This window comes from Hyaena hyaena, unplaced genomic scaffold (assembly GCF_003009895.1).
Source record: "Hyaena hyaena isolate Hyena2069 unplaced genomic scaffold, ASM300989v1 scaffold_1538, whole genome shotgun sequence".
In the NCBI taxonomy this organism is placed as follows: Eukaryota; Metazoa; Chordata; class Mammalia; order Carnivora; family Hyaenidae; genus Hyaena; species Hyaena hyaena.
The window spans coordinates 57,837-67,357 of NW_024082167.1; the positions used below are offsets into that span (position 1 = coordinate 57,837).

Genomic DNA, 9,521 nt, shown 5'->3' on the forward strand with positions numbered 1-9,521 from the left:
CCGCCGCCCGCCCTGGGTCTCCTAAAGGTCAACGCACGCCCTCAGCGCACGCAGGCGCACTAGCCCTGGAAGGAGCCCCCAGCAGCCCCCGCGGCCCCAGTCTGCAGAGTAGACTGGGGGCTTCTCCCAGTCCCGCCCCCTTCCTCAGGCCCCGCCCCGTCCGTAGACTTGCGTCCAACCCCAGGGCCATGAATGGATGGACGCGGACTTACTATGGGAGGGTGGAGGTGAGGGTGAAGCTCAGGGAGAAAGACGTTTCAAACATTCTTCACTTCCTCCATCCCATCCGGGAAAAGTTCCCAAAGTCTTCCTCACCTTCTCCGTACTACCCTAACCCCACTTGCGTGGAACCAAATAATGTGACAGAATTTCGAAAAGATAACAATGTGTATATAACATTATTTTCACTCATTTTATTGATTCACTCATTCATTCATTCTGTTTTGCAACCGAGTAAAAAGTCTTGTGGAAGTTCATGAGTTCAATTTCGGCTGAGTTGGGTATGAGATACTCTGTGACATCCAAAAAGAACTATCAAATAGGCACACCGGCCTAGGAGTCTGGAGACCTTAGAGGTGTCTGGGGCTAGAGGTGTCAAATTTGTGTCAGTTCTGGGTAGATGATAGTTGATACCAGGAGTGAGGATGACATTGTAGAAAGGGAGAACAAAAAAGAGAAAATACTAAAATGAAAGGGCCCAGGATTGAACCCCAAAGGAAGAACTCAAACTAGTAAATCAGAGAGAGCTCGGCAGAGAGGGAGCTTCACATCTAGACCACGAGTTGACCAAAATAAAACAAAAGGGGAATTAGAAATTTTTTGCCAAGCTCCTCTGTGCTCACTACTATCATAAGCAAATTATAAATATCATCTCACTCATCACCAAAACACTATAAGGTAGAGATTATCATTCCCCAATTTGTTGAAACTAAAATCTGGCAAAGCTAAGCTACAAGCTCAAATCATTTCATACTTGTATCACTGCTATTTACTCAATGTTTCAATACTTAGAGGGCCATTAGTAAGTTATGACAGAATTGTTGAATGACACTTTCCAAGATTGGAGGTATGGTGTGTGCTATGAATTGTTTGCAATGAGGTTGACCTTTAAAAAAGTCACATTAAATAGGTTAGGCAAAATCAAAATTTTAACTTGTAAGTATTGTCAGTAAACAGGCTGGAATGTGATCTATAGCTGATTAAAGAGCAGGGAAATGGGAAAAGCACAAAGTAGGAGGGAGAATGACCAGCCATTCTCCTCTCATACCTCTCCTAAATATGAGGTTTCTGACCACGTACTTTCAGAGGTCCACTTGAAACACTGACACTGCTCTCTAATTGAACAGGGCAATTTTCAGTTTACAGACACCTCACTAAAGATTTTTTTAGTTTATTTTTTTAAGTTTATTTATTTTGAGAGACAGAGATAGAGGGAGAGAGAGAGTATCCCAAGCAGGCTCTGCACTAGCAATGCAGAGTCTGACACAGGGCTCTAACCCACCAGCTGTGAGATCATGACCTGAGCTGAAATCAAGAGTCGGTCACTTAACTGATTGAGCCACTCAGGCGACACCGGTGCGGGTATTTTTTAATGGAACAATCTTATAAGGGCTCTTGCAGTATATGACTTTTATTGTAAAGGTAAAGCTAACTGGGACTTGATCCTTAGGATGTATATAGTTGTTTGCTACAGACTCCATTTTCTTCTAGCATTATGAAAGCCAGGTCTTCTGAATTAGAATTTAATTCAGCATACATAGAAAACTTAAGTCAACACCTTTCCTAGGCCACATATTCATTCAACAAATTTTTATTGAGGATATAATATGTGGTTAGTACAGACATTGTACTAGCAATAGGGGATATGTTAGTAAACATAATCAGATGAGGAGTGTCTCAATTCCCAACAGAAGCATTCCCTATGCTAAGCTATTATATCTCTTTACTCAACATTCTGTGTTCTACATGTCCTCAGAATATTGTGTTACGTACATTATGAGTTATACTGGTCAGTTTGGAATTTGTAGGTTGTCAAGACGTTAGTGGGGGTGATTTGGTTTCATAGGCTATGGATAATGGATATTTGTCAATTTTTGACTTCTGATCATTTGAGTACCTTTTCCATATTTATGGTCTTCTGTGAATCATGTGCTAGTTACAGCCTATCTCCCTCCATAGAAGCCAAATATATCTGAAATTCACTTTCTTTGGCTTTATTGCCGCTATGGTATAGCATGTAACTTGGACCAATCAATTAGATACACTCAGTCTAGACTGAATTAAGAGCCAGTGACATGAAAAAGCAAGGACAGCAAACGATTTCTTTTCTTTTTTTTCAAATAGACTTTACTTTTTATATCAGTTTTAGACTTGCAGAAAAACTAAGAAGTACCTTATTTCCTATATACTCACTTTTCCTTATTATTGATATCTCCCATTATAATTGTGGTATTTTTGTTACAAATAAGAAAATCCGCATTGGGATCTTATTATTAACTAAAATTCATACTTCATTTGGATTTTCTTTTTTGTTCTTTTCTTTCTTTTCCCCTTATATCCTTTTTCTGATATAGGATCCCATCCAGGATGCCACTTTACATTTAGTTGTCATGTCTCCTTAGGCTTCCTTGGCTGTGACAGTTTATCAGACTTGGTTTTTTTAATGTTGGGTTTTTTTTGATTTTTTTTACTTTTTGTTAAATTTCTGGGAGAGAGAGAGACAGCGTGAGCTGGGGAGGGTCAGAGAGAGAGGGAGACACAGAATTAGAAACAGGCTCCAGGCTCTGAGCTGGCTGTCAGCACAGAGCCCAATGCGGGGCTCAACCCAAGAACCATGAGATCATGGGGCGCCTGGGTGGCTTAGTCGGTTAAGTGTCCGACTTTTGCTTAGGTCATGATCTCGCGGTTCGTGGGTTCGAGCCCCGCGTCGGGCTCTGTGCTAACTGCCAGCTCAGAGCCTGGAGCCTGTTTCAGAGTCTGTGACTCCCTCTCTCTGACCCTCCCCTGCTCACGCTGATTCTCTCTCCTAGAAATAAATAAAACATTTAAAAAAAAAAAAAAAGATCCGCAAGATCATGACCTGAGCCGAAGTCAGACGCTTAACCTACTGAGCCACTCAGGTGCCCCTTATCAGACTTGTTTTTGATGACCTTCACAGTTTTGGGGAGTACTGGTTATATATTTTATAGGAAGGCCACATATTAGAATTTGTTTGATGTTTTTCTCATGATTAGACTAATGTTATGGGTTTAGGGAAGGACAATCACAAAGATAAATTTCTATTTCCATCACATCTCAAGGGTATATATATATTTATGTATATATAAATATATATATATATCAACGTGACTTATCACCATTGCTGTTAACCTTGATCAACTGATTGATGTAGTGCTTGTCAGCAGAAAAAAAAAATTTTTTTTTCTCTCAATGGCAGAAGAAGCACCAACCTCTCAATTTCCAGCCTCAGCGAATCAGCAGGGCCCTGGCTGATGGTGTTGGCCGAGTAAAGTGCGCCATCTAGCGCTAAATGGCAGTGATGTTCTCGTGACATCCATTCTGTGATAGGCTGCAGGACCAGAATTACCACTGTTTCAATATTTTTCCTTTTAGCTTAAATCACATATAGTCAGTCTCTGTTACTCACAACTAAGAACCCTAATCATACATTATCTTTATTATTATTTTTGGTTGTATGCACTAAATTTTTTCTTTAGGGGTGTTCTGACCATTTATTCCCTCTCACTCTCTATAGCAGGAGATGTGTTTGTTTGTTTGTTTGTTTGTTTGTTTGTTTGTTTGTTTTGAGAGAGATAGCAGGTTTTATTAGTAATGTGAAAAATCCCCACTGGGATCTATTTCGATGGAATGAATGGGGGCATAATTCTATCAGCATCTGAGTTATCCATTACTGTGTAACAAACCATCTCAAAACTTAGTGCCTTAAAACAGTAACCATTTTGCAGAGGAGTCTGTGATTTCAGAATTTGGAGTGGAAATAGAAACTATTGGTGATGGCAATATTAAAGATATGACCATGGAATGAAGGGCTGAGATCATTGGAGGAATGAAGAACAGGTAATTTGAGAATGCAGAATATTTGAGTATTTGATTTTATGTGAAAATTAGATAACTAAGATCTATAACAGGAGTGGTGTGTGGGGAAAGTGACAGTGATCCAGGGCTTAAAATCTTCAAGGAAAAGGGGGAAGTGACCTAGGAATCTAAAATAAATAAAAATCTCACATCCTCACTTTCTCAGCCACAGCTATTTCTTCTTTCTTCCCCATGGTGAGACTTCTCCAAATTAGTGTTCACATTTTCTGTTTACATTTCTTATTTTTCCCGATGTTACTGGAATAGATTTCATTTAGATCATCACAGGCAGCCGAGTCCCGAACTTCACTTATTAGTGTTTTGTTCTTGTCCGTATCACTTCAACTAGCACATTCTGTTTGAATGAGTTTCCTCGGATCCTCATACCCCAGGTTAGATCTTCTCTAGTGTAGTGCACCTCCAGTAATTTTAAAAGAAGAGTAATAAATGCAAAAATGCATATTAAAACACACTATGTGTTAGTCATTGTTCTGTATGTATTGGATACAATCAGAGTCAGACACAATAAAATAAGAGCTCAATAAATGGTTTTAAAATAAATGCATGGATGCATGAATGAAAGAAATAAGAAATATAGCTACTAGATTTTATTGCTTCGCTGGAGAGGTCTTCTACTGCAGAGCCAGTAGTCTGGCTACTGAGGTCTATTGTTCCTGGACTCCTATTCATGATACCTGTAGAATGGTTATCACGGAATCCCCTCTAAACATGTGAATGAAAGTTTGGGTAAAATACACAAATGGCTGTTCAGCCAGATTGTTTGGACTAGGCGTTTATGAAACCTGAAGTGGACCCCAGAATGGAATATTGTAGAGAAGTTGAGCCACAGTGAAATGTGGTTATAGGCATCTAAGCCTGTGGAGGGGTCAGCCTAGGATTAGTAAATTACAATTTCTAAAATTCTAATTTATCTTTCGCTTTTGGAAGAGATATTCATTGGTAATTTGGGCCCATTCAAAAGAGGCTGACCAGAATGGTTGCATGATTGCCAAAGCATGTTAAATAAAAGGAATTTAAAGAAACAAGTGGGAGTTTGTGAGAGTTGAATTTGGTCAAGTACAGAAACTGACTTCAGTGAATTGTGGTATAGGATAATGAAAGTTGTTCTAGGACTATAACTAGGGAAAGTGGGTTCAACATAAAGGAAAATTGATTTTGACTTGCCATAAGGAAGATCTTTGTAATAGCAAAGAACTGTCCATAACTGACCTTTGAGCAAAGCAAGTTTGAATTGCATGGGTCCACTTATATGTGGATTTTTTTTCAATACAGTACAGTAATATAAAGGTATTTTCTCTTATGATCTTCTTAATAATATTTTCTTTTCTCTAGTTTATTGTAAGAATAGAGTATGTAATATATATCACATACAAAATCTGTGTTGATTGACTGTTCAAGTTTTTAGTAAGTCTTCCAGTCAATAATAGGCTAGTAGAAGTTAAGTTTTTGGGGAGTCAAAAGGTTACATGCAGATTTTCAAGTATGCAGGGGTTGGCACAACCTAGTTCAAGGGTAGCTGTATAAATGAAAGACAATGATCCAAGAGAGTAGGGAGTTATATATTCTTGTTTCAGCAAATGCTAGACAATTACTCAATAGAAATTGCCAGAGACCGGCTCCTGCCGGGGTCCAGAGGTCCCTGAAGGATGGACGGTGTCGGTGAAAGAGACAGTGAGAGAGCCCCGAGATTCTTTCTGATCACCAGGCAGGCATCTCTGCTCTGACTGGAGCTCAACTTTATTTTATAATTAAGTGTTTGGGGGATGGCACAGAAGTGGCATTTGCCTTAGACAATGATTTCTGATGACAAACTTCTTTGATATGTAAGAATTTCCCATAACATAGATTTGTAGAAGACTCATGCATAACCTTTATCAATAGTGATTGAGGTAGGAGATTTTGATGCTTATCCTATGGGGAAGGAAGGTATCTATAGCATACAAGACAATGTTTTCAGCATAAAAAGGGTGAAGTTAGTTCTTTGTGGGCAGGAGTCAATAGCTTGTTTGTTTAAGGAGAAGTATTAAGAAAAACAAGTCTTTCGGGAAACACAGTGTTTGCTCCCATAATCACAAAAGAAGAAGTTCCTATGATAGGTTCCTTCACAGGGTGCAATCAGCATACTCAAGGCCAGAATAAGTCACTCTGAATACTGATCACAAATGCCTTGGTGGGGCGGCACTGTGCTCCCAGCAGAAAGAATTGGGTGGGGGTGGATATGTCCTTAACTCTAAATTAGGCTTTTTGTCTTAGGGCCAGACTCAATTGTAACTCTTGTGTTCTTAACGCCCTTTATTATGTAAGTCTTGGATCTGCAAGGCCCATAAGAAGAGCCTTGTGACAATCATCCACAATGCTTTCATCTAAAATCTCTTTTGAAAAGGCAGGAATATGCTTTTCCTTATGAGGAATCTGTGTGGGGAATATCGGTCTGATCTGGAATATTGTGAGGCCTGGTCAATACCAGCAGGCTCATTTCCAACATGAGCCAGTAGCAGAAGGAGATACCAGTTTTTGTTTCTCATGGCAGGAGCTGTGCAAACGCTGCCATTTCCTTGCTGTGACTGTCATCCAGCGAGGCTGGTGTGGCTCCCAGCAAGAAATATTATAAAGTGGTTTAAGTCTTAGACCTATGTTTGGAATAAATAACTTTTATTTTGTAAAATTCCCTTTTTACTCTGATAGTCTATGTTTACATGAAATTTGGGATGATGAGATTTTTTTTTTAACTCATTTTTTGAGTTTTCAGGAGAAAACATCATGAACTAGGAAGTGTTTTGCTTTTGGTACCATTTTACAAGCTGAAATGCTCTGAGCCATAAATGATCCTCATATTATAAACTCTTCCAAATATATTGGTTCTATCAGAGCCTAGTCCAAGAGATTTATATACCTGGGACATCTAAACATGAAATGTCTTTGATTTTAGGATCATGTATGCAACTCATAGTAGATGTTACTTCAAAATAATCCAGTTTAAACCTCTTAGATTCAATTGTGACCATGCTTAAAACATATCCATGTTAGCTGAATTAACCACAAACTTTAAAATAGCACTTGATGTGTTTCATAGACAGAAAAACTAATTTTTTATCATTTATTTCTCCTCTGTGTTCTAGTTTAGCATGGAGTATTCATAGATTTTAGAACATGTCCTTCACTTTTATGCTTCTTGAAATGACCTAATTCATTACTGCCTACCAAAATCCTGCACCTCTTTCATGGGTGTTACTATAGTTCTAAAAGTCAGACCCAGAGATCACTGCTTCTGAGAATAGGATCTTCTGCCAGATAGTTTCCTGAGATCCCCTTTGACATCGTTGTTTCTCAGGTTATAAAGTACAGCGTTCAACAATGGTGTCACCATTGTACAGAATACAGACATCATTTTATCCTGCTCTTTTGTCCTCTTGGAGTTTGGCTGAATATTGGAGTAGGTGAATATTGCTGAGCCATAAAAGAGGGCAACAAGGAGATGAGACCCACAGGTAGAGAAAGGCTTGAGCCTTCCCTCCCCAGACTGCGTCTCGATCACAGTGGAGATGATATTCCAGTAGGAGACAAGGATCAGGCAGACAGGAGCTAAGAGGATGACCACGCCCATTGCAAAGATGGCCATTTCTGTGCTATAAGTATCTGCTGATGCTAGCTTTAAGAAAGCAGGAGGTTCACAAAAGTAGTGATTAATAATGTTCTTTCCTTGATAGGGTAGTTGGGAAATAAAGGTGGTATCCACCAGAGACACTGGTGCCCCACTGGCTCAGGATCCTGTGGCCATTTGGAGACACCTGGTGGGTCATGATAGTAGAGTAGTGAGGGGCTTGCAGATGGCCACATACTGGTCATAAAACGTCACTGCCAACAGTGCACACTCTGTACCTCCAACCCTAAGGAAGACAATTATCTGTGTCATTCACCCAAAGAAAGAAACAGTTTTTCTATTTACAAGGAAGTGGATCAATACTTGGGGAGACAATGGTAGTAGAGAAACTGAGATCCATGAAAGAGAGGTTTCTAAGAAAAAAAGTACATGGGAGTATGAAGTCAAGAATCTATGAAGATGAGAATGATGATGAGCAGGTTTCCAAACATAGTTAAAAGATAAATGATGAGGAAATGAATAAATAATAGGATTTGGGTCTGCAAGTCCTGTGAAAGGCAGAAGAAAATGAACTCAGCCACAAAGGTTTGGTATTCCTCTCTGATTGAGGATTATGCCTGTTTACCTGTTGATACAAATAAGAAGAACAGCCTTTGGGTTTGTGACACCAAGTTCTGTAAAAGAGTATCATTTAAAGCTCAGTTTAAAACCAAATTGGAAGGGTGCCTGGGTGGCTCTGTGGGTTAAGCCTCCAACTTTGGCTCAGGTCATGAACTCACAGTTCACGAATTCCAGTCCCAGCATCAGGCTCTGTGCTGACAGCTCAGGGCCTGGAGCCTCTGCTTCAGATTCTGTCTCTCTCTGAAACCTCTCTCTCTGACCCTCCTCCATTCTCTCTCTCTCTCTCTCTCTCTCTCTCTCTCTCAAAAATCAACATTTTTATTGTTTCCTTTACCATGCTGAAGCTTTTTATCTTGATGAGGTCCCAATAGCTCATTTTTGCTCTTGATTCCCTTGCCTTAGGGGATGTGTCAAGTAAGAAGTTGCTGCGGTGGAGGTCAAGGAGGTTGTTTCCTGCTTTCTCTTCTAGGGTTTTGATGGTTTCCTGTCTCACATTCAGGTCCTTTATCCATTTTGAGTTTATTTTTGTGTATGATGTGAGAAAATGATCTAGTTTCATTCTTCTGCATGTTGCTGTCCAGTTCTCCCTGTTAAAGAAGCTGTCTTTTTTCCATTGGATACTCTTTCCTGCTTTGTCAAAGATTAGTTGGCCGTACATTTTTGGGTCCATATTCTGAGTTCTCTTTTCTATTCCATTGGTCTATGTGTCTGTGTTTGTGCTGATACCATAGTATCTTGATGATTATGGCTTTGTAGTAGAGGCTAAAGTCTGGGATGGTGATGCCTCCCGTTTTAGTTTTCTTCTTCAATATTACTTTGGCTATTTGGAGTCTTTTGTGGTTCCATACAAATTTTAGGATAGTTTGTTCTAGTTTAGAGAAGAATGCTGGTGTAGTTTTGATTGGGATTGCATTGAATGTGTAGATTGCTTTAGGTAGTAATGACATTTTAACTGTATTTGTTCTTCCGATCCATGAGCATGGAATGTTTTTCCATTTCGTTGTGTCTTCTTCAATTTCCTTCATAAGTTTTCTATAGTTTTCATCATACAGATATCTTATATTTTTGGTTAGGTTTCTTCTTAGGTATTGTATGTTTTTTTGTGTGCAGTTTTGACTGGGATCCATTTCTTGATTTCTCTTTCTGTTGCTTCATTATTGGTGTATAAAAATGTAACTGATTT

At 39.3% G+C, this 9,521-nt stretch overlaps 1 pseudogene; it reads right to left on the minus strand.

Annotated features, from left to right (window-relative positions):
• Positions 1–7,375: 7,375 nt before the first annotated feature.
• The window catches only part of LOC120225890, a 4,880-nt pseudogene continuing 2,734 nt past the window's right edge, over positions 7,376–9,521 (minus strand).